The sequence below is a fragment of the Otolemur garnettii genome, unplaced genomic scaffold (genome assembly GCF_000181295.1).
Source record: "Otolemur garnettii isolate 467f Iridium unplaced genomic scaffold, OtoGar3 scaffold00108, whole genome shotgun sequence".
NCBI lineage: Eukaryota > Metazoa > Chordata > Mammalia > Primates > Galagidae > Otolemur > Otolemur garnettii.
In genome coordinates this window covers 5277271-5285779 of record NW_003852503.1, presented here as the reverse complement: position 1 = coordinate 5285779, position 8509 = coordinate 5277271, and the positions used below count along the sequence as shown (strand labels likewise).

Here is an 8509-nt window from a genome sequence, read left to right as displayed (position 1 = left end):
ACGTGGCAGGCGCCTTAGCCGGTTGAGCTATAGGCACCGAGCCATGGGCACTATTTTATATGTGTGCTTTTTTCTTTTTAGAGACAGAATCTCATCTTTGTCGCCCTTGGTAGAATGCCGTGGCGTCATAGCTCACAGCAACCTCAAACTCCTGGGCTGAAACCATTCTCTCATCTCAGCCTCCCGAGTAGCTGGGACTACAGGGCCCGCCCCAGCACCTGGCTATTTTTAGAGATGGGGGTCTTGCACTTGCTCAGGCTGGTCTAAAACCTGTGAGCTCAGGCAATCTACCTGCCATGGCCTCCTAGTCTATCTTCTTTTGAAAAAAATCTGTTCATGTCTTTTGCCTGCTGGTTGACGGTTTCTTTTTTGTGCTGATTTATTTGAATTCTTTTTTTTTTTTGCAGTTTTTGGTCAGGGCTGGGTTTGAACCTGCCACCTCTGGCATATGGGGCTGGCGCCTACTCCTTTGAGCTACAGGTGCCACCCTTATTTGAATTCTTTGTAGACTTCGATATTAATCCTTTGTCAGATGTACAGTTTAGAAGTATTTTCCTCCATTCTGTAGGTTGTCTATTTACTAGGTTGATGATTTCCTGTGCTGTGCAGAAAATTTTTAGTTTAATTAAGTCCCATTTACTTATTTTTGTCATCACCATATTTGCTTTTAGGATGTTAGCCATAAATTCTTTGCTTAAGCCAATGTTCAGAAGAAGGAAAAAACTTTTAAATCATTTGAAAATTGTATGCAGCTTCCAATTTCTGGAGAGGGAAATTTCAGTTCATCTCAGGGCCGACTGATTTCTTTGCTTTGGAAAAATCACTACAAAGTGCTTTTTAATTCCCTAAACATGAAGCGATTTCCACCATGAACTTGAGAGGAATGTTAAACATGTTGGAAAGGGAATTGTGTTTTTAGGGTTCATGCTTTTCTGAAGGCAGTGGTGAGAAAGGCATTTCTTTGTTCTGAGTTTCCAGGGCCCTACAGAACACTGTGGCTGAGTCTTGGCCCAGCAGGCCTTGAGGAGCTGAGGAGTGAGACAGAAAGGACGGGGGAGGGCAGGAAGTGAAGCTTTTCCTCATCAGAGGGACAGAGGTGAGGAACTAGGCAGACTTTGGATGTTCTATAGGTCTCATGAAAGCACGTATAGTGAGAATAAGACGGAGTCTGTCCTGCCAGGACAGACATGATGCAGCTGGTCTGGTCTGTTTGAGTCCTGCCTGACCTTCATCCCTTGTCTCCTGTTCTTACTGTTTTGTAAATTTAGCTCCCAGCCACCCCTAAGATGCCCATCTTGAGTAGTTTAGGTGGATTGATTTAGGAAACTAATTTCTGTGGGTTTTTGTTTTGGGGGGTGTCAAAGGATCCTTTATTGAAACATTTTCTCTTGCACTTTTTAACTAGCTGGGCATTCCACAGCACCACCATTGATGTCATCTATGATGTCATGAGGGTGGCGGCCATCAACATGGCAGTCCACTGACTGGGCCATCCCCAAGATCTCTTTAAGATTCCAGAGAGTTCTCTGGCTAAAGATCATTGCCACATCTGTCTGACAATGTTGACAATCTCATCAAAAATGGTATTTCCATTGTGTTTCATGTTTTTCTGTTTCTTTCTGTCTCTTGGTGGTTTCTTGAGGGGTTTGATGATGAGGGCAAAGGCAGGAGGTACCCCTTCAATCTGTGCCTGTCTGTTCTGGATAGTCAGTTTCACTGTAATCCTCAGACCCTTCCAGTCACCGGTTGCCTTGGCAATGTCATCATCAACCTTTTTTGGAGACAGACCTAGGGGCAGATCTTGGGGGCTAGGGCAGATGTGGCACCAACTTTGCCACCGGTGCATCTCAGGTGCATGACTGTGATCTTGTTGGGGTTGAACTTAGGTGGCATGGTGGAGGTGGTTGGTATCAGATGAACTCGGATTTAAGACGACAGAAGAAAGTTGCACCTTGGCCTCTTCTCAGCCGAAAGCCGAAAGGAGGTGATTAACTTTAGAATTGCGGTGTTATTTTGGATCATGAGTTATACTGATTATTGTTTACAACGGGTCATGAGTTTGGCCAATTATTGTTTAAGATCAGGGTTAACCTGGTCTTCACTTTGAACTCAAATGTATAAACCTGTAATGTTAGAAATGGAAGATCAGAACAGTCTTGGAGAGTCTACTCTCACCGTTCTCCAGAATCCTGGCCTTCTGACAAAAGTTTGGTGGACCTATCCCTCTCTCTGAGTATTGGCTGACAGTGACAGGTGGCCGGACCCTCTTCATCCAGTAACACTATTGGTGTCCCATGTAGCTGGCTTAGATGGACATTTTCGGAGGTACTAAATTTCATGTGTGCTATTGTTGCCAGAATTTCTCTCTATACTGAGTCCTTGATCTTGGAGTTTAAAGAATGAAACCACTACTACGTGGATAAATGAAAGGACAGCGTTTATTGACAGAGAAAGAAATAGATAAGGGAAAGAAGGGCAAGAGAACCTCGGGTAGCCAGCTGGGGAGGGGAGCCCTGGTGGGCAGCTCCTGTGGCCCTTTGTCTAAGGGTCCATCTACTGCCTGCTATTAGGAGGGGCTTGGAAATATAGGTCTGGAACTTGTGATCCTAAAATTAGCAAATGAATGTGGTCTTTACAGTCTCTGCCCCAGGTGAGGCAGCCGCACAGTGTGTGCTTTCCACTCCAGGAGGGACCCCAGACAAGAGACTGACCAGGCTGCTTTTCTCTGACCCTGCTTAAGTCCAGAGAATGTGGTCTAGAAAAGGCCTATTTGCCCAGACCCAGAATATGAAGGGGCCCCTGTCCAGTCCTGAACTGGGGAATCTATAAGCCTGTATCACTATAAGCCTGTGAGTGGCTTATTAGGGCTGGAGGCGTAACCCAGCCCTGAGGATGGGGATGGGTCCATGTTTCTCCGGAGGAAGTGGGCTTTCTACCGTCAGCTGTGCTGAGGCAGGAGATAACGAATGGGGGTGGTGAATCTTGGATTACCTTAAGAGAAACTTGTTCCTCTGTGGGCCTTGTGGCACTATGTTCTGGACTCTGAGATGTTGGTGTACTCAAAGCCTTCCTGGGCTGGAGGTGAGCTGACCCTTAACTCTGAGAGCTGGGCTGAGGAGTGTCCTCTAAGGGCTCTCTTGTTCTACCTCCCCGGCATGAGTTCAGCTGCTATTGAACAGCCCCACCCTGGGAGGGCAGTGGTTCACGTAACCAACATCCATGGTCTAGACTGGCTCTACCCAGTAGAATTTTGTGGGATTGTGGAGATGATTTTGCTCTAATGTGTCAGCCACTAGCCACATACTGCTTTTGAGCACTTGAAATGCGGCTGGTGTGAATGAGGGACTGAATTTTTAATTGATGTAAATTTAATCAGTTTATATTTAAGTCTAAATAGCCATCGAGAGTGAGTGGCTACCATATTGCATAGCAGTATGGATAACATGAAAGCATGAAGCTGAAATCTAGGCCCAGAGCTAGATGGCTCTGGTGATGATGGCTGTCATCATGAGAGATCTCAGAGGCTCAGAGAAGGTTAAGTAGCAGAGCTACCCAAGAAGGCCCCATCTCAGGAGACCAGTCTCTTAACCATTCCAGGGCTCAGCCTGCCGGACAGCAGGTCCCTTCCTGCAGGTGACTACACCATGGACAGGTACATGGGTGCCAGACTGTGGGATGAATATGTAGCCTAAACTCCAAATGGGTTACCTGTCTCCTCCATGACCGTCTGGCCTGACCCTGTCATGTCAGCCCTCCCTGTCCATCTGTCATAAGTTCAGAGAGTGCAGGCAATCCATCACTGCCACATCTGTCCTGTTGCATCTTTGCATCTGAGCCAGCACCCCACCCTCCCTGTCCTTCCATCCACTCTCATGGCCCTGTCACTGCTCTAGACTCAGCAAGTTCTGCTTTTCCCTGAACCCCTTCTCCAAAGCTCCTCTTGATCTCCTTGTCTTAGGAGGACACCTTTTTGTCCTTGGAGGACAGCATTTTCCCAGAAGCCCTCTCTCTTAAGATGGAATCTGTTATTTTTTATTCTCTACCCATAGCTTGGGGGAGGAGGTGGGCTATTAGTTTGCATGGACTGCCACAACAAATTAGGAGGAATAGGTGGCTTAAAACCACACAAAGTTCTCACAGTTGTGGAGCCTAGAGTCTGAAATCAAGGTGTCAGAAGGGCTGCGCTCTCTCTGAACCTCTAGAGGAAGAGCCTTCCTTGTCTGTCCCAGCTTCTGGTGGGCTCTAGATGTTCTTTGGCTCCTGGCAACGTGCCTGCAACCTCTACCCCCGTCTTCACATGGCCATCTTTCATCTGTGTCTCCTGTTTCCCTGTGTCCACGTTTCTTTTGTTAAGGACACTAGTCGTTATATTAGGGCCCACCCTAATTCAGAATAACCTTATCTTAAATTGATGATAATCTGCAAAGACCCTATTTCCAAGTAAGTTACATTGACAGGTAATGGGATAAGTGTCTTTTTTTTTTTTGAGACAGAGTCTCAGTTTGTCCCCCTCAGGAGAGTTCTGTGGTGTCAGAGCTCACAGCAACCCCAAACTCTTGGGCTCAAAGCGATTCTCTTGCCTCAGCCTCCCTGGTAGCAGAGACTATAGGCATCCACTACTATGTCTGGCTATTTTTTAGAGATGGTGTCTGGCTCTTGCTCAGGCTGGTCTTGAACTCCTGAGCTCAAACAATCCACCTGCCTTGGCCTCCCAGAGCACTAGGATTACAGGTGTGAGCCACTTCACCTGGCAGGAGTGAGTGTCCTTGCTTGCCTCTCTTTTAAGTGCCCCTGTTCTCTGGAGCTCCTGGTGTCTGATTATGAAATAGTCACTGTCCTTGCTGACAGCTACTGGCTCCTGGGCACTTAGTCACCTTCACAACTAGCTCCTGACCCATTGTCTTCCTCTCCACCCTTCTGCTTCATCATTCTGGGTCATTTCAGCAGCCACAGGGATGATCCTCCCAACTCTCTGGCAAGTCACCTTTGGACCTCTTCCTGAGTGTTAGGTTGTGAGATGGTGCACGTGGGGTTGAGAAAAGATTTCTCTAGACAAAGGTTAAGATAGAAGAAAAAAAATGTACTTATTTTTGCCTGGGTAGAAAAAGAACCAACACGAGAGAAGAAGAAGAGGAAGCGTGTGTTGGCTGTGAGTCAGGTACTCAGTCTTTTTATTTAGAAGTCATAAAGGGGGTGAAGAAGATTTAGTTTAGTTTAAGAGGATACAGAATTCTGGGCTGAAAATTGTTTTGTTTAAGAATGTTGAAGGTGGATGACCATGTTTTTCTAGGTTGGGAGGTTTCAGTTGAAAAGTCTGCTGTCCGCTCGGCGCCTGTGGCTCAAGTGGCTAAGGCACCAGCCACATACACCTAAGGTGGTGGGTTCGAATTCAGCCCAGGCCTGCCAAACAACAATGATGGCTACAACCAAAAAATAGCCGGGCATTGTGGTGGGTGCCTGTGATCCCAGCTACTTGGGAGGCAGAGGCAGGAGACTCGTTTGAGCCTAGGAGTTGGAGGTTGCTGTGAGTTGTGATGCCATGGCACTCTACCCAGGAGGATAGCTTGAGGCTCTGTCTCAAAAAAAAAATAAAAATTACCTGTTCAGATGGCCGAAGCCTTTCATTAATATTTGTGGAAAAGACTTTTAAGAGTTTTTATTTGCCAGTTTATTTCTTAAAAAGTGTCTTTCCCCCTTCCTTTTGGTGAGTCATTTCCCTGAAGCCTGGATTTTAAAGATTTTGGTATCTCAAAGGTATAAAGGAAGGATGTTGAGTTTTCTTCGAGAAGTTTTGAGTCCAATTGACCTATTACTGGGAGTTAATCTTACTGAGACTGTGGACTGAATTTTAGGTGTGAGTCACTAAAGGAGTGACAGCCAATTTGATTCTAATTAGTCTTTATTCTTTTTAGACTTAGGTGGTTGCCTTTATAATAGCTCTGAGTTGTGTGCAAGGCTCAAAGTTACATTTAGTTGTTATAGATATTCCTGGCTCATTTGGGGATCTATTAATAATTTTTAAAGAAGAAATAGCAAGAGATCAAAAATGTTTAATGGGTTCAAAATTTTTCATTGGCATGATATGGACATTTCTTTAGAGATCTTATTTTTTTGAGTCATTTTGTCTTTTTAGAAGCCCCTATATACCATTAAAAATGTACTCATTGTTTCTGAGGACTTTAGGATCCTCCTGTCCCCTAACTTGCCCCTCCTTTCCCATGTCTCAATTCCAGTTAGAATAAACCTTTCCCATGTGGCTCTGATAACTTTATTAATCTTCTTGCATTACACCTGTTTCCCTAGAAAAACACATATTTCTGGGTCCATAATTTCTAAACATAAAATGAGCTGAAATTCCAGACTGAGGAGTCTCAGACTCCTCAGATTCTGACAAACTCATTATACCCTGTCCTCCTAAAGTTTTCCTTACCTGAGTCCCAGTCCGGTTCCTGTTGGACACCCAGTTCCACCTCCAGGTCCCAATCTGGATTCCAGACCTAGTCTGGAAGCTGGTGCATGTCTGGACCTCATCCAGTTCCTGTCAAACACTCAGCGTAACTTCTGGGTCTAATCAGAAATAAAAATACTTGAACGTGGAGACATCAGACTGGGGAGCTAGAAATCTGAGAAGGATTAACCCACGGCCTCTAGAGGCATTGACAAAGTAGTGAGCCCAATGGTGCAGTGGGGACCTTTTGCCTGGTTCCTTCATGTACCTGGGGGTCCTCTTCTGCTACTAGCCAGAGAAAGTTCTCTGCTTTTAAGAGCTCATGTAATTAGATCATGCCTACTGGGATAATCTCCTCCTTTTAAGATCATCACAGTCACGGGACTAAGAGCTCATCCCATCCACAGTTTCAAGGCATTTGGAAGAGTAGAATCTCAGAAGGCTGTCTTCAGATTCTGCTAACACTCCTCTCCTCGCTTCCCTCCCTCTCTCCCTTCCTCCCTCCCTTCCTTCTTTTCCTTCCTCCCTCCCTTTTCTTTCTTCCTCTCTCCCTTTCTCTCTCTATTTCTTTTTTTGGCAGAGTCTCACTTTGCTGCCCTTGTTAGAGTGCTGTAGCATCATAGCTCACAGCAACCTCAGTCTCTTGGGTTCAGGTGATCCTCTTGCCTCAGCCTCCTGAGTAGCTGAGACCACAGGTGCCCGCATGACACTCAGCTTTTTTGTTTCTTTTTTTAGACACAGGGGTCTTGCTCTTGCTGAGGCTGGTCTCAAAACTCCTGAGCTCAAGCAATCCACCCCTTTTGGCCTCCCAGAGTGCTGGGATTACAGGCATGAGCCACTCTGAATTTCCAGTCCTCTCCTCCTTTCTGATATGATTATTTTGTATTTTCCCCTATGTTCAAACCTGCCCCAACTCCCTCCTTTTTCCTCCCCTTTTTCATCCCATGACCTCGCCTATATTTCCTTGAGAAAACAGAAGCTGCTGTGTGAAAAGCTTCAGTTTCACAAACCTCCCACTTCCATGCCCACTGTCCTTATTTCTAGCTGTAGATCCCTCTCCTCTTGCCTTCCAAAGGCTCTAGTTCTTCACTTTCTTCTTACTCTTCTTCATCGGTCTTTCCCTATCTTCAGGCATCATCACCATCAGCGTACAACCATGCCCTACTATTGCCCATCTTAAACATAACTGAACGTTCTTGGGCTCCACCTCCCACACCAGTCAGAGCCACACTTCCTGAGCAAGAAGTCCATGCTCTTCCATTCACACTCACCCACTCGCCTGGCTTCTGTTACTCCTCCGCTGAGCTGTTCTTGTCAAAGTCACTATAGGTGCCAGCCACCATGCCTGGCTGTGTTATTTTTATTTTTATTTTTTTTAGAGATGGGGTCTTACTTTTTTCTCAGGCTGGTCTTGTACACATGAACTCAGGCAATCCACCCACCTCGGCCTCCCAGAATGCTGAGATTACAGGTGTGAGCCACTATGCTCAGCCCAATAACTGCTCTTTAATCTCCTTTTCTTCCCTTAAAGACCTAACTATTGGATTGCCTGAGATTCGAATTTGGGCCTAGACATACAGAATTTTTTTTTTTTTTGACACAGAGTCTCAAGCTGTCACCCTCACAGCAACCTCCAACTCTTGGGCCCAAGTGAGTCTCTTGCTTCAGCCTCCCAAGTAGCTGGGACTACAGGTGCCCACCACAACGCCTGGCTATTTTTTTTTGGTTGTAGTTGTCATTGTTGTTTGGCGGGTCTGGGTTGGATTCAAACCTACCAGCTCCAGTGTATGTGGCTGATGCGCTAGACGCTGACCTTCAGGCGCCGAGCCGACATATAGAATTATTTGTTATACTTGATCTTACTCATTCCATGGTCTATATCTAGCACCCAAATGCTGATTTCCATCACATTTTTATTTATTTATTTATTTATTTATTTATTTATTTGAGACAGAGTCTCAAGCTGTCCCCCTGGATAGAGTGCCATGGCTTCACTGCTCACAGCAACCTCCAACTCCTGGGCTCAAGCGAGTCTCCTGCCTCAGCCTCCCAAGTAGCTGG

The 8509-nt window shown here is 45.8% G+C and overlaps 1 pseudogene; it reads right to left on the bottom strand.

Moving 5' to 3' along the window:
* Positions 1–1397: 1397 nt before the first annotated feature.
* LOC100957973 lies at positions 1398–1908 on the bottom strand (annotated as a pseudogene).
* Between the last annotated feature and the right edge of the window lie 6601 nt (positions 1909–8509).